Below are 20,915 nucleotides of genomic sequence, written 5' to 3'. Positions count from 1 at the left end.
CTGTGCCCCTGTAAATGTTCCACAAGAGACTCTTCACATTCCTTTCATAGAATTCCTACAGTATGGAAACAGGCCCTTTGGCCCAACAAGCCCACACTGAACCTCAGAGCAACTCATCCAGACCCATCCCCTGAAACCTACCTAATCTAAACATCCCTGAACACTATGGGCAATTTAGCATGGCCAATCCATCTAGCCTGCACATCTTTGGACTGTGGGAGGAATCCCACACAGACATGGGAAGAATGTGCAAACTCCACACAGACAGTTGCACAAGGGTGGAATCAAACCTGGGTCCCGGGTGCTGTGAGGCAGCAGTGCTAACCACTGAGCCACCGTGCCACCCCCAAACCACACCAATTTGCAAAGCCTTTTCTCTCTGTTTTGTGCTTATTTAGCTTCTCCAATTCATATCAGCTACTTCATGGTTACAACTTTTGTTGGCAAAGAAGTATTTCCTGAATTCTTATTGGATTTATTAGAATCTACTTCTGTATCTCTTAGTTTTGGAATCCTCACAAGTGGACGCATCTCTAAGTCTTCCAAATCAAAATTCTTCATGATTTTAATACCTGTACAAAGTCATCCATCTGCCTTCTCTTTACAAGTGAAAAGCATCCTCACCCCTCAGTTGTTCCTGATGGCTATAATGTCTTCATTCAAGAACTATCCTTATAAATCTTGTTTTTGCATCTTGTCCAGTACCTCCTCAACTCTTTGTAATATAGGTACCAGAACTATTACGCAGTCCTTGAAGTGTTGTCTAAGAAATATACTATCCCTTTTGATTCTATTTCTCTATAAATTACTTTATTTATGTTGTGATCCTGCTAATTTGTGAGGCTACTTGTAATGATTAGGAAATACCTATCCCTACATCCCTTTCATCCTTTCTGTATTCAGACTCTAGTTATCCAACACAAATGTAGCCTCCATATTCCTCGTATCAAAGTGTCCCAATGGATAATTAGGATCCATTATCCTAATAGATAATTGTTGCAAAGCTGGGTAGAGTATTTGTGGACTGGGAGGCAGGACATTAGAATTTGGTGTTTTTAAAGTATTGGTATTTGTGAAATGCTAGGGGAAAGCATTATGTGGTCCCTTTAAAAGATTGTGCTTTTTCTATGCTTGGAGATGTCTGTGAGTAGCTTGAAAGCTTGCAAATACAGAAAGCACCTGAATCAAAACATTTGTATCAAAAGGCCAGGCCTTTTTACCAAGACAACGGGTTTGTGAATTTAGCCAGTCAATTTGAACCAGGCACTTAGATACCAAAAACCCATTAAATTTGAATCTGATGGTTTTGACAACCTAGGACCAATCAAATTATAAGAAATTGATATGTCTTCAGAGGTACAAAAGAATGGGGCAGTTGGAAAGTTGGCAGAGCTAACTGCTGTCTGCTAGAGATAACAGCTCTCAGTTCTTAAAGAAAGCACCATCTATTCACAATGGTACCACGGCACTCTTAGCTAAGATTCTTGACAGAAGAATTGACAGAGAAAGCGTTCCTGACACAAGAATCGATAGAAAAGACACAGAACATTCTGGAAGATGTAACCTGGCTATAATTTTGAGAGACAGAATTCTATTGTTTTGATATATAAGCGAGACTTGTATTTATTGGAACATTTGAATCTTGCATTAGTTTGGGATAATTAGTAGTTAGAAGAGATTTGTTTGGTTTGTTAATAGTTTAGTTAATTTGTTCACTGTTAGAGTTAGATAAATAATTGTTACTTGTTGATTGTAAAGTGAGTGTCAGGGATTTATTTGATTTAACCACTAGAAGTTGCTGAAAGATAGGTTACACCCCTTTTCACACTCCTTTTAATAGATTATAGGGTGAGGTACTTCTGTTTGGGTGTTTTGGCTTTGGTTCTTGGTGGGGGCGGGTCAACTTTTGCTTTATAACAGATTCGGGGCTCGGGTCTGGGATCTGGCCAGCTCAGGTCTGGGATTTGGGATTCGGGAGGTTGGGACAGATCTGAATGGATCTCAAGAGATCTGGACAGATTTGAACAGATTTAGGGTGCCAGAGCTCCCAGCAGACTTAAATAGACTTGGGGACTAGTGTCCTAGATCTTTAAACAAAACCTGCTGAGAAGTGGAAAATCTGTTTAATTTTGGTTGCTTGTTATTGTTTAAATTAAATGTGACGTAATGGCTGTTTCAGTCTCTAAGAGTTTTCTGGGGGTGGGCAGAAGTGACTTTGGGAGTTTTACAAAAGGTAAGCAAGGAAAAACTGCAAGAATTGGCAGACAAGCTGGAGTTGGGATTGCCTTTGCCTGTGAGAAAAAAAAAAGGTGATTACAGCTTGACATTAAAATTTGCTGGACACGCCATCAGAATATTTGGAAATGGCTAGAATTCAATTGCAGATGAAGCAACTTGAACAGGAAAGGGAACTGAAACTGTTGGAATTACAGTTACAAGCAGAGAAAAGACAAAAAGTAAAAGAGAGTTTGAACTTCAAAAGTTGCAAATTAGACAAGATAGCAGACTTAAAATAATGGAAATGAAGTTAGAAGATAGCTTTAGAGAGGAGGAGAGTGATGATGAACAGACCCATCATAGCCAAAGACCTGATATAGATATATACAAATATGTCAAAACATTACCAGAATTTGATGAAAAATATGTAGAAGTCTTTTTCATTTCCTTTTGAGAAATTGGTTAAACAGATGAACTGGCCAGAGACTTTGTGGTAATGTTAATTCAGACCAAGTTGGTAGGCAGGGCTGGTGAGGTGTTAGCAGTGCTGTCAGAGGAGTTGTCAGGAGAATATGAAGAAGTAAAAAAGGCTATTTTGAGTGCCTAAGATTTAGTACTAGAAGCATATAGAGAACGGTTCAGAAATGTAAGAAAGGAACCACGTCAGACTTATGTTGAATTTGAAAGAATTAAACAGAGCAACTTAGATGGATGAGAGCATTAAAAATACAAAAGACAGTTAAGGATCATAAAGATGTTATTCTGCTGGAGGAGTTCATAAAACTCACTTCCAGAAGTGATAAGAACTCATGTTGAGGAACAGAAAGTTAAAACAGCAAGAAGAGCTGCAGAGATGGTGGATGAATACGCATAAGTGCATAAATCGAAATCTGTCTTTCGTCAGCAATTTCATTCCATGAGGGATGGAAATTGGGAAAGAGGGAGCTCCTTCAATGAAAAACAAAAAGTAGGTCACACTGGGAACAGAGTACCACATGTGAAAGAAATTACTCAAGAGGGTCAAAAAGAGGTTAAAGACCTCAGCTGTTTTTATTGCAATGAGGTGGGACACACAGAGTCACAGTGTTGCTGGTTTAAGAAAGGTACTGGGAAAAAGTATGTGGTAAAAGAGGATAAACCAGTGGGATTAGTTGAGGTGGTGAAGGAAATCTGAAGAGAAGTTGAAGAGCCACAGGAGAGTGCTGGGCCCAGTCATGGGCTTGATATTAAAATAGCGCCCAGTCTTTTCAAAGACTTCACCTGTGTGGGGAATGTTTACTCAGTTAGAACAAAGGGAGTAGAAAAGAAGTTAAAATATTGAGAGATACAGAAGCTGGTCAATCTCTAATAGTAAGAGATGAAAATATTTGCTCTCCTTCTGAAATATTGCTTGAGAATGATAATCTGTGGAATAAATGGAGAGAGAATTAGTGTTCCCCTGTGTAAGATGATGTTAGATAGTCCATTTAAGACTGGGGAGGTGATGGTGTGATTGAAAATTGGCTATTCCAGGAATGCGGTTTGTTCTTAGAAATGATATGGGTAAAGACAAAAAAACTGCAGATGCTGGAATCCAAGGTAGACAAACAGAAGTCTGGAAGAACACAGCAAGCCACGTAACATCTGAAGGAAAGGAGAAGTCAACATTTCAGATATTACCCTTCTTCAGGACTGGATGTGGGGGTAGGGGAAGCTGCAGATAAAGTGGGGGGAGGAGGGTACCAGACACCACCATTCCGCTACCCCCTACCCCTCACTCTTGTTGACTTTTTTTCTCCAGATACTGCCTGGCTGTGTTCTTCTAGCCTCCTGTTAGTCAACCTTGGAAATGATATAGCTGGATCACAGGTGGGATTGATAGTTAAAATGCCAAAAGAAAACCAGGGAACTGTGGAGTTAAAAGGAAAATAACCTGGAATTTTTCCAGAGTATGTATATAATAAAGCCTACTCGGAAAAGAAATCGGAATGTATTCCAGAATGCTATTACCTTAAGGATAAAATCTTAAAACGGAAATAGGGACCTTGGCAGGTTAGTGCAGATGGGAAATGGGCAGAAGTTCACCAGACTGTGTTGCCAATAGAGTACAGACATGAAGTATTGCGGGTAGCCCACAAATTACCTATGGGAAGTCATCTAGGAGTGAGGAAGACTAAGATACAGGCTAAGATACAGAAGCATTTCTGTTGGCCTGGATTACATAAAGTTGTGGTTGAATTTTGTCGTACCTTTCATATGTATCAGATGGTAGGAAAGCCACAGGCAGTGATAAAACCAGCGCCTTTGATGCCAATTCCTGCATTTGAAGAACCTTTTACATGAGTTATAATTGATTGTGTGGGTTCTCTCCCTAAAACCAAAAGTGGAAACCAGTATTTGCTAACCATAATGGATGTGTCTGCAAGGTTTCTGGAGGCAATTCCATTATAGAATGTCAAGGCAAAAAAGGTTGTGGAGGAGTTGCTTGCTTTCTTTATCTGTTAAGGCATACCCAGGGAGATTCAGTTAGACCAAGGGTCCAGTTTTACTGCCAAATTATTTAAGAAGGTCATGGATAGTTTAGGCATCAAACACTTTAAATCAAATGCGTACCATCCTGAATTAGCTAGACAACATTTGAAGGTGGCACAGCACCTAACAAAGCAAGAAGCAGATAAGAAATCTAAAATTCGTAATTTTGCCTATCGGGTTAAAGCATTAGTGCTGTTACCAGTGGTAGGAGATCCCTTCAAAGGAAGTTTTAGTGGACCCTATCAGATTGAGTGGAAGTTAAATCAAGTGAATTATCTGGTAAAGGTGCCAGATAGGAAAAAAATTTATCGGGTATGTTATGTGAACATGCTGAAACCTTATTATGACAGGGAAAAGGAACCGGAGAAACAGGTATTAGTTACAGCTACTCAGAGTGAGAAATCAAATCCAGACAATATGGATTTTGATGTGTCTCAGAATAAATTGAATAATGAGGAAGTCCTTAAGGAATGGGATAGGTGGTGAACTATCTGTCCCAAGAGCAGAGAGCTGAATTGAAAGACTTGTTGCAGTTCCATGAGGACATATGTAGAAATCGAATGGGGAGGACTAATGCCATTGTACATGAGGTTGACTTAGGGAATGGTGTTCTGATAAAACAATACCCCTACAAGCTTAATCCTCCCAAAGCAGCGCAGGTTCAGAAGGAAGCAGAAGCGATGTTCCAAGAAGACATCATTGAACCGAGTCAAAGTGAGTAGAGTTTGCTGATCGTGTTTGTTCCCAAACCTGACAGTACTCAATGATTCTGCATAGATTATTGGAAGGTCAACGCCATAACCAAATCTGACTCATACCTAATTCTGTGGCTGGAGGACTGTGGAGAAAAAATAAGACAAGCCACTTACATCACAATGTTGGACTTACTTTGCAGTTGTTGGCAAGTATTTTTGTTGGAGAGAGCGAGAGAGGTTTTGGCTCTTGTAATCCCAAATGGGCTATATCAATTTAAAATAATGCCCTTTGGATTGAAAAATGCACCAGCCACTTTTTTTTTTACAATCCCTACAGTGTGGAAACAGGCCGTTCAGCTCAACAAGTCCACACCGACCCACAGAGCATCCCACCCAGACCCATCCCCCTATAACCCACCTAACCTGCACATCCCTGAATACTATGGGCAATTTAGCATGGCCAATCCACCTAACCTCACATCTTTGGACTGTGGGAGGAAACCAGAGCACCCAGAGGAAACCCACGCAGACATGGGGAGAATGTGCAAACTCCACACAGACAGTTGCCCAAGGGTGGAATCAAACCCAGGTCCCTGGTGCTGTGAGGCAGCAGTGCTAACCACTGAGCCACTGTGCAGCCCAATGGTTGTTTTCAAAGGCTTATGAACAGATTTGTTGCAGGATTGACTAACTGTGCCATCTACATAGATGACTTAGTGATCTTTAGCCATTTGTGGAAAGATCACATGGAGCATTTGGCAGAACTCTTTGAGAGACTACAGAAGGCAAAGTTAGTCATCAGTTTGGCAAAAACAGAATTCGTGAAGGCAGAAGTGACATTCTTAGGATACAACGTCAGACATGGACGGATGACACCCAGAAATGTGAAGACAAAGGCTATTGAGGAATTTCCAAGAGCTTCCTCAAAGAAGGAAGTGCTACAATTTTTAAGATTGAGCAGATTCTACAGGAAATTTGCACCAAACTTTAGTAACGTGGTGGCACCGTTGATGGATTTGTTAAAAAAACACCTCTGGGTGCTCCGGTTTCCTCCCACAGTCCAAAGATGTGAGGTTAGGTGGATTGGCCATGCTAAATTGCCCATAGTATTCAGGGATGTGCAGAACAATGCTAAGAGGCATTTGAGAATTTAAAAGCAGTGTTAACCACTGCACCAGTTTTAGCCATGCCATATTTTTTGAAACCCTTGAAAATCACCATCGACAGAAGCGATATAGGTGTTGGAAGTATGTTGTTACAGGAGGATGATTGTGGAATTGAAAGGCCAATCAGGTATTTTCCAAAAAAAAACTCAATGATCCACCATAAAAGATATTCAACCATTGAATAAGAGTTATTGAGTTTGGTACTGGCCTTGCAACATTTTAATGTTTAAGTTGGAAACAATGCATCAGAAACAGTTGTGTATACTGATCATAATCTTTTGACATTTCTGGAAAGACTTAAGGACAAGAACACCAGATTATTTCATTGGAATCTCATGTTACAAGCATTTAATTTACAGGTTGTACATGTTGTGGGTCATGAAAATGTTATTGTAGATGCTTATATAAAATAGAAACAATAGTGTTCAATGTTATAGATAAATGGATTTAGTTTAAAACGTTTAACTCTCAATTAATGAGCTATGGGTCTAACAATGTAATGGAGTTAAGGTTTTAGAAAAAAAAAGCCATCTTTTCATAATGATGGTTCATTTTTTTCTTAAGGGGGGAGGTGTTGCTAAGTTGGGTAGAGTATTTGTGGATTGGGAGGTAGGACATTAGAATTTGGTGCCTGTAAAATATTGGTTTTTCTAAAATGCTAGAGGGGAAAGCTTTGCATAATCCCTTTAAAATATTGTGTGTTTTCTATTCTTGGAGATATCTGTGAGTAGCTTGAAAGTTTGCAAGTATAGAGAGAACCCAAATTGAAACATTTGTATCGAAAGGCCGTACCATTAGCAACATTGTTACCAAGATAACACGTTTTGAATTTAGCCAATCAATTTGAACCTGGCACTCAGATACCAAAAAATCTATCGAATTTGAATCTGATGATTTTGACAACTGAGGACCAATCTGATTGTAAGAAATTTATATGTCATCGGGGTATAAAAGAAAGGGGCAGTTGGAAAATTGGTGGAGCTAACTGCCATCTGCTAGAGATAACAGCTCTCAGCTCTTAGAGAAAGCACCATTTATTCACAACAGTACCACGACACTCCTAGCTAAGATTCCTGACGGAAGAATTGACAGAGAAAGCATTCCTGACACAAGAATCAACGGAGAAGACATGGAACATTCTGGAAGATGTAACCTGACTGTAATTTTGAAAGATTACTTTCTATTGTTTTGTTATATGAGTGAGACTTGTATTTATTGGAACAGCATACGATTAGAATCTTGGTGTTATTCAGGAATAGTTAGTAGTTAGAAGAGATTTGTTTGGTTTGTTAATCGTACAGTTAATTTGTTCACTGCCAGAGTTAGATAAGTAAACTGTTCCTTGTTGATTGTAAAGTGAGTGCCAGGGATTTATTTGATTTAACCACTAGAAGTGCTGAAAGACAGCTTACACCCCTTTTCACACTCCTTTTAACAGATTATAGAGCGAGGTGCTCCTCTTTGGGTGTTTCTGTTTTGGTTCTCAGAGGGAGAGGGTCAACGTCCACTTTATAGCATAATCCATTAGAATGGATTTTTGTAAACAGGCGATTAGGATATGTGTGGCCATTGGAGTTGGAATAGAACCGGAACTTAAAATGGTGATTGCACAGGAGGTCTTTTGACCCATTGAGTTTGTGCCAGCTATCTGCAAGGGCAATTTAGCTAATTCAAATGTTTACCAAATTTGGTTTGAAAACCACAGTTGAATCAGACTTCACTGTTTTTCTTTGGGCAGAGCATTGCTTATCATAATCATACCTTGGATAAAAACCTTTACCTCATGTAACTTTTAGTTCTTTTACCAATCACTAAACCTGTGTCCTGTAGTTCTCAATGTTATTATCGTATGATTGTTACATAATTCTAGTGGTAGTAGCTAACTTAATCTTGCAACAATATGCGATTCCCTGGCATCCTGTCAGCAGGTGTCCTGTCATCATCTTCATCATTTGCCTCCTTGTCATTGGAATCATCCATAGATGTGTACTCATGAAGGTGCATTCTTGTTCCTTCTGTAGTTCCAAATGTTGCTGCTCTACTGCAGTTCATTCTGTAGATTCTGGCTGGTTGAAAAGATACCTTCAAATCTGTCGTGAGCACGTGGAATGCTTGCTCAATCCACATCTGACCACATGCCAGATGACTTTGTCGCATTGCTCTAGGGCTTCATTGGGAGTCTCAAGGGTATCCTTTGTGTGTATCCCTATTTCTTATCCGTCACTCCTTCAGTCTGCTTGCAGTTGCAAAGGGTTTTGGGAGCTTGGATTGGAACAGAATGATGGCAACTCCATGGATGATCCTATTTTGTGTTTGCACACCAGATGGGGAGGAGACCCCAGTGCTTTACGAGTCCTCAGTTGATTTTGGGCACATGGTTTACCAAGTAGGTGCAGTCAATGACTCTTCATTCCCATTTGAACCCTATTGGAAACACAAACCTGACAGCCCGCTCTTCCTGTTTGGTCATTCGCAGCAAACAATTTCCACTGAGTAAAGCCTTTTTTACTTATTTGTGCCACCTGAAGATCCTGGATAAGTGTCTGAAAGGATGTGGAGGCAATGATTTGCAGAGCCACTGTTCATGGCTTACCAGCATATTCCGCAAGGAGTACTACAATCTTAGTGTCTGCAATTACAAGTCAAGGCAGCTAAGCCATCCTTTACCAAGATAGCGCCTCCTTTGAGCTAAACCTTAGTACCTTAGTGTTTTCCTTTCTGTGCTGTTCGCCCATTTACGCTGGCCACCTGCAGATCTCTCTATAGCTGCCTGTCCTACTTGAACCCGGCTCCTTGAACCGGGTCCAATATAAAGCAGCCGAGACAATACTCAGGCATTAACCTCTCACTACGTGTTATACTGTTGATGAAACTTTTCCCAGTGGAATGATTTAATTAGTTATTTGCTCAATTGCAAATCTAATCCAAATCCTTACAAAAATGGGTCATTGCATTCTCTGTCCATCTTCCTATGGTTTTAGTATCTTTGTCTTTCTTTTAGACAAGAAAATAAAAGGGAGAAACACGCTGATCCTTGATCCAGCACCTATCTACAGCCTGACACCAGACACTGGGAATGGGAAGTAATAATTCTTCAGGTTAGAGTTCCGGTGAGACGGGTCCCAGAGTGAAAAACAAACACCGAGCAGCCATCAAAGTACAGCCTGGCAATGACAATGGGATCAAAAGAAGTTTCAATTGGGAAGTGGGGTAAGTTTATACCACTGCAGTAATAGAAAGCTGGGGATCTTAAAGGCGCAGAAACATCCGGAAGATGGGGCAACAATAATAATTTATGTTTATATATACGTATATATCAAAATGTTCCCAGACAGTTTCACATTCTCTTTCTCCAATTCCTCCACCTCTCTGTTCTATTTCCACTCCCCTGTCATCCTTGTACATCCACCTCCTCCCCTCAGAAGCTCCTCATACCCACTCAACCCCACTCCCACCCTCTGATCCTCAAGTGGCCCAGGAGGGGACAGCACCATGGGCAATTAGGGGGAGGTTGTCTCACACCAGGATCACGGTGGACACTGCGCTCTGCTGTGCTATGGCACAAAGATCCAGCACTGAAATTCCAACGACATCAGAGCGGGAGTCTGAGTCCATACAGCCATTTGCTTTGACTGTTGCTTTGACCACATTCTGGGTGCTGTCTGCCCAAATCTGCGTGTTTGCACTAACCCTTATGTGCCGGGGTACCTAACAACGGCTCCTTGTGCTGTTACTCTACATGCTCCCTTAAGGACTATTGAAATGCCTTTAGCTAAGAAAGCTTTGATAAGATCCCACATAAGTGATTAGCTTGTAAAATTAAAGTGCATGGGGTTGGGGGTAGTATACTGACATGGATAGAGAACTGGTTGTCAGCCAGGAAATAGATTGGGAATAAAGGGGTCTTTTTTTGAGTAGCAGGCAGCGACCAGTAGGGTACTACAGGGATATGTGTTTGGACCTCGGATATTCACAATATATATTCATGATTTAGATGAGGGAACTAAATATAATATCTCCAAGTTTGAAAACAACACAAAGCTAAGTAGGAGGGTGAATGAGGAGGATGCAGAGATACTTCACTGCAGTTTGGATAGATTGAGTGAATGGGCTAATGCATGCCATATAGAGTCATAGAGTCATACAGCATGGGAACAGACCCTTTGGTCCAACATGTCCATGCCAATCAAGTTTGCCAAGCTAAACTAGTCCCACATGCCTGCATTTGGCCCATATCCCTCTAAACTTTTCCTATTCAGGTATCTGTCCAAATGTATTTTAAATGTTGTAACTGTACCTGCATCTACCGCTTCCTCTGGCAGTTCATTCCACATATGAACCACCCTCTGTGTGAAAAAGTTGCTCTTAGGTCCCTTTTAAATCTTTCTCCACTCACCTTAAAAATATGCCCTCTAGTTTTGAACTCCCCTATCCCAGGGAAAAGAATTTTGCTGTTCACCTTATCTATGCCCCTCATGATTTGATAAACCTCTGTAAGGTCACCCCTCAACTTCCTATGCTCCAATGGAAAAAGTCCCAGCATATTCAGACTCTCATTTTGCTCAAACCCTCAAATCCTAGCAACATCCTAGCAAATCTTCTCTGAACTGTCTCCAATTTAATAACATCCTTCCTGTAGCAGGGAGACCAGAACTGTACAGTACTCCAAAATGGTCTCACCAACATCCTGTACAACCTCAACATGATGTCCCAACTGTACTCAATGGTCTGAGCAATGAAAGCAAGCATGCTAAATGCCTTCTCAACCACCCTGTCTACCTGTGTCACAACTTTCAAAGCACTATGTACCGGAACCCTTAGAGTTCGACAACACTGCCCAGGGCCCTATCATTATGTGTATAAGTCCTGCCCTGATTTGCCTTACCAAAATGCAACACTTCACATTTATCCAAATTAAACTCCATCCGTCACTCCTCAGCCCATTGGCTCAATTGATCAAGATCCCTTTGTAACCTTAGATAACTGTCTTCACTGTCTATTTTACCACTAATTTTGGTGTCATCTGCAAACATACTAACCATTCCTCCTAAATTCTCATTCAAGTTGTTTAAATAAATAACAGACAACAGTGGACCCAGCACCAACCCAGAGTACCACTGGCCACACTTCTCCAGTCTGAAAAACAACCCTCCACTACCACACTATGTCTCCTATTGCCAAGCTAATTTTGTATCCAATTGGCAAGCTCTCCCTGAATCCCATGTGATCTAACTTTACTAATCAGTCTACCATGTGGTACTTCGTCAAAGGCTTTACTAAAGTCCATACAGATAAAGTCTAGTGCTCTGCCCTCATCAATCTTTTTGGTCATGTCTTCATAAAACTCAATCAAGTGTAAGACATGATTTCCCATGCACAAAGCCATGCCAACTATCCCTAATCAGTCTTAGCCTCTCCAAATGCATGTAAATCCTGTCTCTCAGAATCTCTTCCAACAACTTACCCACCACTGCTGTCAACCACATCGGTCTATAGTTCGCGGGCTTCTCCTTACACTTTTCTTAAATAAAGCACAGTGTTAGCCACCTCCAGTCCTCCGGCATTTCACCTGTTGATGTCGATGATACAAATATCCCTGCTGGCGGCCCTACAAGTTCTTCCATAGCTTCCCACAATGTCTCGGGATACAGTTGATCAGGTTCCAGAGATTTATCTATGTTTATGTTTTTTAAGACCTCCAGCACCTCCTCTGCTGTAATGTGGACTGTTTTCAAGACATCAATATTTATTTCCCCAAATTCCCTAGACTCCATGTCTTTCTCCACAGTAAATCCTGACGTGAAATATTTGTTGATGTTTAAGGGGAAGTATATGAAGTATATTATGGATAACTGTGAGATTATCCATGTTGGTAGCAAAAACAGGAAGGCAAATTATTATCTGAACAGCAATAGGTTGGGAAAGGCAGAGGTGCAACAAGACCTGGGTGGCCTTGTACGCCAGTTGCTGAAGGTATGCATGCAGTGCAGCAGATTGTGAAGGAAGCAAATGGTATATTGCTTAGGGTCCCACAACCTTCAGCATTGAGAATTTTCTTCCCGCTGACTTCTGAACACTTTAGAACTACTTCCAATCATGACAGCTACTAACAGCACACTGTGGTTAATGACTTCTTATCTCTGAATGAAACTGTTTCTGGCCCTTTTCTGGGTTGTAAAACTCAAATCTAAAAATGCCTCAGCAATTATCTCCCCAGGTGGCTTACTAGTTATTTAGCTAAAATCACATGATCTTCTATTTTCTAAACTGTTGAATTAATTTGTTTTATGCTTTGATGCAATGTGCCCATTGCTGGTGAGGCTAGCGTTTTTGCCCATCTCCAATCGCCCTTGAACTGATTAGTTTGCTAGGCCATTGGGCTTAACAATGATATCTCCAAACTAGACTATTAAGGGTTAATGTTTAAGGATTAATTGGAGACGACTATATGCAATTGAAGCAAAGTGGAAAAATACATGAAAACAATCCTGGTTTAAAAACAGCTTGTTTTGGCTGGGAGTTAACTCCAAAACCTTGATTGTCTGCAGGAAGCCATTCTTTTATGCCGTTAACATGAAACCACCTGGAGATGTTTTCAACTTGTTTTCTGCACAATTGAATGTTTGGTAAAGTACTGAAAGTACGAAAGAAATGGTGATATAGCATGTAACCCAAATAGTATTGATATCAGGGCTTTGTCCCACTCGTTGGATTTTTCCATTTCGGACCGAGTTTTTAAGACCAGGGCCATGAACCTTCACCATCAAACTGGGGTTTGTAAGACTAGTGCCATGGAATCTGAGATAGAATTCCAAGTGCCAGCTGTCCAAAGTTTCCTGTGTGAAGACAAGACAGTAAGACTCATTAGTTTGCATATGTATAAGTAGTTTAAGCTAATAGATTCACTCATTAGTTTGTATATATTAAGTAGATTAAGCTAATAAATTAGCTGTAAATTAAAGTGCACATGTCTTGTAATCATTTTGATCAGACTTTAAATAACCTATTAGGTACTTTCAGCCTAACAATACAATTTCAGAAGGCAGAGAAAAACTAACCAAGTTGATGTGGATCTGAGTATAGAAGCAGGCCATTTAGCCCATCAAGTCCACATTACCCTCCAAACAGCATCCCATCTAGACTCATCCCCCTACCCTATCCCTGTAATCCTGCATTTCCAATGGCTAATCCACCTAGCCTGCACACCCTTGAACACAATGGGCAATTTAGCACAGCCAATCCATCCAACCTGATGGATTTACTTCCTTAAAGAGCATTAGTGAACTCAATGGATTTGTAAAACAATTGGTAGTTTCGTGGTCACTCTTACTGAACTTTCAATTTCAGATTTGTCAATTGAGTTCAAATTTCACTAGCTGCTGCCATGATGAGATTTGAATTTCTGTCCCCAGAGAATTAGTCTGGGCTTCTGGATTGCTAATGTAGTGATGTTACTGCTATACCATCTCCCTTGACCTTTTTGTAAAAGATTAGGTCAGACCTTTGTAGAACTGACAACCAAAATTCATTTTTTCTCCACTTTTGAAACTCACTAATAGTCATAAAAACTAATAAAAACAACTTCTTCACAGTATCTTGAGGACCAATACTCTTTCTTGTGAAAAACCTTTTAGTCATTCTCTACATTTTATCCAAACATCTGACCTGCCACTCAGATTTGTGCAATTATTTGCTGTTTCCTTAAGTTTCCAGTCCGGTGACCCTAATTCAGAACACCTTCTGGACCCAAAACATTAACTCTGATTTCTCTTCACAGATGCTGCCAGACCTGCTGAGCTTTTCCAGCAATTTCTGTTTTTGTTTCTGATTTACAGCGTCCGCCATTCTTTTGGTTTTTATTTAGTTTTTTTCCAAGTCTAGTATAACTTGCTGACTGGTTGGTACTAGAAACTGTTCTAAGAAACTTTCTCAAAGTCATTCAACGAACTCCTCTTCCAAGTTACTAATGCCAATCTGAGTTTTACTGTTAATATGTAGATAGAAATCACCTATGATAATTGGTGTCCCTTGATTACAAGCAAGCAATATTACTTGTATCGTTTGCCACCACTGATCCTAAATTTTTGACCCGAGTCTTCATCCTTAATTGTTATACCTTCACACTGATTCTTTTCTGCAGGCACAGATTTACAGTCCATGTATTGGGTCTTTAGTGTACTGAGCCTCTGTTTCTCAGTGCTCTTCCCAGTTCTTTACTTAAGTTTTCGTCCCACTCTATAAATTTAGATTAATTAACAAATCAATGGGAGTAAATAAGTTAAAAAGAATGCGAGACATGCTTTATGTCCTGTTTCTTACATGGAAACCAGGACTCTGTTTTTCTCCATTTTGTGCTTTGTTGCTCTGGTTGAATGTATGAATTCTCATTGTTGGATTGAGAAAGTCAGAGAATGGGGTTTGTAGGAGGTAATGAAGAATACTAATCAATGGGTAGTATTACCCTTAAGCTCTCCCTCAGTCCTTTCGTGATTTCTAGGCAAAGATTGATAAATTGCCCACAGACCCCCATTTACACCCACCTGTCACATGAAGCCTTTTAATGGGTACAAAATATACCCATATTGGAATTTGGAAAAGGAGAGCCAATTTGTAAGCCTTATTCTCTGCAGCAATGACATTTGCCAATATGTTTTCATGTCCCTCTTTACTTTCCTAATTTACCTATTCCCTTTCTAGACTCTAGGATGTCTGCAGGACATTTCAGGGTGGAATATTTTCTTGAGGGACAGGAAACAGGAGCAGGAAGGTAGTTAGTTAATTCATCTGCTAGTGTTATTACAGTTGAAATTCATTATTATGGCCCCATTGTTCTGTGTTTCCGGCAATTTATCTAATATTTGCTTTTCTACCTCTCACTGACATACTTACAAGCATATCAATCAGAAATATTAGTCTATTTGCCCCTCAATCCTGCTTCACCATTCAGTAAGATCATCACAGATTTGATTACGCCACATTCCAAACTATCCCAATAACTTTTCAAGTATTTGCTTATTTCTGTTCAAAATGGGTGAACGTATCAATATCGTATTGTAACTTCCTTGTGTCCTCTTCAAAATTTATTTTCCTACTCATCTTTGTGTCATTAGCAAATTTAGCAACGATACCTTCTATCTCTTTAGAAATCCATTAATATAAACTGTAAATAGTTGAGGGGTCAGCACCTAACCATGTGGCACACCACTCTTTACATCTTAACAACCTAAAAGACCCACTTACACCGACTCTCTGCTTCCCGTTAGCCAGCAATCCTCTATCCATGCCAATACACTGCCCTCCACACCATGGGCTTTCCACAATAATCTTTGATAAGGCACCTTGTCAAATGCCTTCTGGAAATCTAAGTACGGTACATCACTAATTGCCTTTGATCCACAGCTCATGTTACCTCTTTAAAGAACTCCAGTAGATTGGTCAAACACAACCTCCTTTACACAAAATCATGTTGAATCTGCCTGGCTACTTTGAACTTATCTAAGTAACCTGTTATAACTTCTTTATTAAATCTTCTAACATTTTTCATGTGATGGATTTTGAGCTAACTGGACTGTAGCTTCCTGCTTTTGGTTTCCTTCCACTATTTCCTGTTCAACAATTTATCCATTTCTCTTTCTGAAGTTATCATTATGTCTGTATCCACTACTCTTTATTGGCGCTGTGTGTGATGGCGCTTTGGTTAGTGAATCCTCCCTGTCTGTGCCCTTATGCACCTCATACCTATATTGGACAAAGGCATTGGCCTCCTCCAAAGCTAAATTCTGAATCCAACTACCTGGCCTTGCTCACAGTCACATCTTCCTGCCCCTGACCGCATAGCAAAGTTAATGTAACAGATCTAAGTATGTGACTGTCTCCTGAAATATAGTGTGCAGATCACTTTCTCACTTCCCTGAAGTGCCACAGTATCTGCAGCTCGGATTCCAGCTCATCAACTTTGAGCCAAAGTTCTTCACGTAGCTAATGCTTCCTGCAGATTTATTCATCATGGATTGCACTGACATACACCAGCTGGAATTCATCACCTGCTCAGCAATGTCTACACCAATTAATTAATTATTTAAGTATTTTAAAAGTGAATTCCTAACTGTACCTTTCAGATGTAATAACATTTCCTAACTTAAATCACTTGGCCAAACAAAAGGGACATGGAAGAAACACCCACCAATGGATAGAATGTTAGAATCCCTATGGTGTAGAAGCAGGCTATTTGGCCCATTGAATCCACACCAACCCTCTGAAGAGCATCCCACTCAGACACAAACCCCCAACTCCTGTAACTTTGCATTTCCTGTGGTTAATTTACTTAGTCTGCACATCCCTAGACACATGGGCAGTTTAGAATGGTCAATCCACCTAACCTGCACATCTTTAGACTGTGGGAGGAAACCAGAGCACCCGGAGGAAACCCACACAGGCAGTCACCCAAAGGTGGAATTAAACCCACATGCCAAGCGCTGTGAGGAAGCAGTGCTAACCGCCAAGCCACTGTGCCTCCCTCTTTTCCTGCAATTTCACACTTTGGCTCTGACATGTAAAAACAGGTTTAGGAGCTTGCTGCATCATTGCTGCTAGCCTTCTCATGCAGGTCCACTCTCTTACGCTGCTTCACAATGATGCTGACTTGCCACACATTCCTCCTCTTCATGTTCATAAAAATCCGTTCATCTCTGCTGCCTCTTTAACATCGACCTCAAACCGTCATCTTTGACAAAGGTTTTTGGTATACCTTCATTTTTCCTTGTTTGACTTGGTATCCTTTATTTTGTGACAACTATAATAAAACATTTTGAAGAGTTTCAGGCAATGCATCAATATTATAGATTTGATGGGAGAAGATTTCTGCCAATTTACCTTCATGGAAGGATAAAAAAAGAACTTGCATTTATATCACGATCTCAGTACATCCCAAAGCATGTTACAATAAGTGAAACATTTTTGAAAAGTGGTCACTTGTAAAGGGAAATGCAACAGTAAATTTGCACACAGCATGATTTCACAAACAGTAATGTGGCAATGATCAAATACTCTGTTTTTATTGATCTTAATTGAGGGTTAGGTATTGGTTAGCCCACCAGAGAATTCTCTTACTCTTTAAAATAGTGCTATTGGGATTTTTTTGTGTCCATAGAAGGGAACAAGCAGGTTCTCAGTTTAGCATCTTTATTGAAAGATGGTATTACAATGGATTGTCAGCCGAGATTTTATGTTCATAACTCCCTATATAATGTACTTTGTGTTCAAACTCTCAAAATATGCATCTTGTACCATGTCCTCAACTTGTTGACATCACTACTCCTGTTTCCTTATCTCTTCATTATGATTACTGCTCTATGTCAGATCGTTAATTGAGTTTTTTTCAACAATTCTTCGTATCTGTGTTGGTATGTTAACTTTTTGGCTAAATGTTACCTGGGTATTTCAATAGACTGTTAATGCTTTAATTACCTCTTTCGATTTTGGGTGTGACTGCAACAATAGCCTTGTGCCTCTACACTTCAATGGGTTTTCCATAGTGTTATCACTTAATTGATAAAAGTCTGTTTCAGAATCCAAAGGTTCAGTGCTTAATATGAAGCAAATAGCCCGATTAACTTCTGCTTATATCTCATTTTTGATTGTTAATACTGGTGGTTGTACAGTAAACACAAATTCAGATCCATCCAATTGCCAGTGATTGGATATTCCCTTTCTAGGGAATATACCTGAATATACAATAGTTGGAAATAGAGGTAGAAGGCCATCTGATTCAGTACACTTTTGCCTTTCCTGGCCCCTCAACTGAAACATTCTACACCTTTCCTGGTTTCGTGCCTGTACTCTTGAAAGACCTTCTGATGAGTTCTCTACATCCAAAGGGATTTCTTGAGACTCCAGGTCTCCAAATGAATCACAAATTCAGAATGCTGAAAGAGCTGGGTATTGCTGACACTTATGTTCTTCCTTTTCAGAGATATATCCAATTCCCACTGATATGCTATTCTTCTTTTTGTCTGAATTGATATTTGAATAGTAACACAATTTTTTTTTATAGTAGATCATTACCACACTAGTTAACCATTCCAAATAACCTATCAATGACTCTGAAACTGAATTCCCTATCCTTTTTCCTAACAGGAACTCACCAAGACCCTTCTAAACCCCCAAGGTGATTTCTCATTTCTAACTACCCTCTCGGCAAGAAGAATCAGTTAGATGGGGTGGTTCTAGAGTCATAACAGAGAGGGCACTGACCCTAACTTCCCGAAAGACATCACTGGACCAGCTGGAAGAACGAATGTTATGATCAGTGCTTCTCTCTATCAATTTTTGATAGTGAGGATTAAACTCGTATCCATTCCCTTTGTATTCCAATACAAGGGTTGTTGGAGGCTAATCATCTTAGACCCAGGGTGTTCCTGTCTGAGTTCCACAGTTATTGTCTGATGCCCAGCCGTCTTTAGCTGCGTCATCAATAATCTTCTGTTTAACATAAGGCCATGAGTGTGGATGTTCACTCATGATTGCACTGTGTTCAATACATTTTACAATTTAAAATACAATACAATTCATTAGCATTTACAACCTCTCAGATACCGAAACAGTCTATACTCATATGCAGCTGCCAACTCGGACCATATTTAGGCTCGGTCTGTGACGTAGCAAGCAACATGTGACCACATACATTCCATGCAATGATTGTGTCCAATAAGAAGAACTCTGTATCCTTGATAATCAAGGATATTGTCATTGCTGAATTCCTCACTATCAACAACCTGGGGCTTAACATTGACCAGAAATTTTATTAGACCTGCCACATAATCAATGTAGCTACAGGAATAGGTCAAGAAGGCAGAGAATTCGGCAGTGAGTAACTCATCTCGACAGTACCCAAAGCTTGACCACCATATATAACGTACGAGTCAGGAGTATGATGGACTATTCCCCCACTTGCTTGTTTGATTGCCCCTCAACAGCACTCTAAAAGCACTCCAGGAGAAAGCAGCCTCCTTGATTGACACTCTGTCAGTGGTATGTTAAATGTTAATATTCTCTGCTACCAGTGCAGTGTGATATCAGTGTGTATAATCTGTAAGATGTGCTGCGACAACTCACCAGGGCTCCTTCAAAAATATTTTGTAAACCCAAAACCTCTACTATGTAGAAGAACAAGTGCATGTTGTTCCTTCAGTGTCACTGGATCAAAGTACTTGAATTCCCTGCCATCAGCACTGTGCGTGTATCTGTGCCAGATAGCTTGCAGTGGTTCAAGAAAGTGACTCACCACCAGATTTTCAGACACAGTTAGGGATGGACAATAAATTTTAGCCTGGCCAGACGTGCCAACAAGCTCATGCATGATTGAAAAATATTGTTGCCTTCTTGCTGTTGAATCTTGTGCATGAAATAAGTGTTTTCCCATATCTTAATGCGCTCAGAATTCGCTTTCATCTTCCCATTCTCCATAGATTAAAATCCTAGAGCTGACAGTCTTTGAACTTCATGTCATGGCCACAGACCAGGCATTTCCTCAGAATGAACTGTGAACTAAGAACTTGTATAAGCTCATATGTAACCTGCTTTAAGTTTGAGTGCTTTGATTTAAAAATAGCCAGCTGTAGAAATTTGTTTAAACAAGATTGAACAAAGTTTATTTACATGAATATTACTGAAAGTTACTTAAGTGAAAATTGATAAAATTATTGGCTAAAATAAGATACAAATATTTAAAGTAGGTAATGATAAAAGTTATGCAGGAAGAGTGGCAGTGGCAGCACAGCACAGCAGAGCCAAACTGGGGGTGAACATTGACTGGAATTACCAGATAAATATCTGAGGAGTGGCATCAGTCAGTGCTGTGAAGTCAGCACAGCACAGCGGAGTGGAAATGAATCCAGAGATGGAGCTCTGGAGGTAATATGTCAACTGAAAAAGTGGCGTAGGCTTGAGTGGTCAGGAACCAGCTCTAGAGACTGAGTGACTGGAGTCAGGAGGGAGATAGGGTAGAATATACTTACTTTTGTTGTTATAGTTTGTTAGGAATAGAGAGTGAGATTTTAGTGAGTAGTGGGTAAGGTTGTGTAAGGTTGTATAGATTATTGTTTATGGTTGATAAGATTCAAAATGGCATGAGAACATGGCCCCATGGAATGCTGCTCTTGTAATATATGGGAAATCAGGGATATTTCCAATGTTTCAGAGATAGTAGGAACTGCAGATGCTGGAGAATCTGAGACAACAAGGTGTAGAGCTGGATGAACACAGCAGGGCAAGCAGCATCAGAGGAGCAGGAAGGCTGACGTTTCGGGCCTAGACCCTTCTTCAGAAA

The 20,915-nt window shown here is 40.1% G+C and overlaps 1 long non-coding RNA gene across 2 annotated transcripts in view; it reads left to right on the top strand.

Moving 5' to 3' along the window:
• The window catches only part of LOC125484091, a 75,734-nt gene that overhangs the window by 21,948 nt on the left and 32,871 nt on the right, over window positions 1–20,915 (top strand). For both annotated transcript variants that reach the window (XR_007262941.1, XR_007262940.1), the window contains exon 4: window positions 9,591–9,799. This is a non-coding gene — a long non-coding RNA (uncharacterized LOC125484091). The remainder of the gene's footprint in view (window positions 1–9,590; window positions 9,800–20,915) is intronic.

Source organism: Rhincodon typus, chromosome 9 (assembly GCF_021869965.1).
Source record: "Rhincodon typus isolate 14 chromosome 9, sRhiTyp1.1, whole genome shotgun sequence".
Classification (NCBI taxonomy): domain Eukaryota; kingdom Metazoa; phylum Chordata; class Chondrichthyes; order Orectolobiformes; family Rhincodontidae; genus Rhincodon; species Rhincodon typus.
This window is presented reverse-complemented; position numbering and strand designations above follow the sequence as displayed.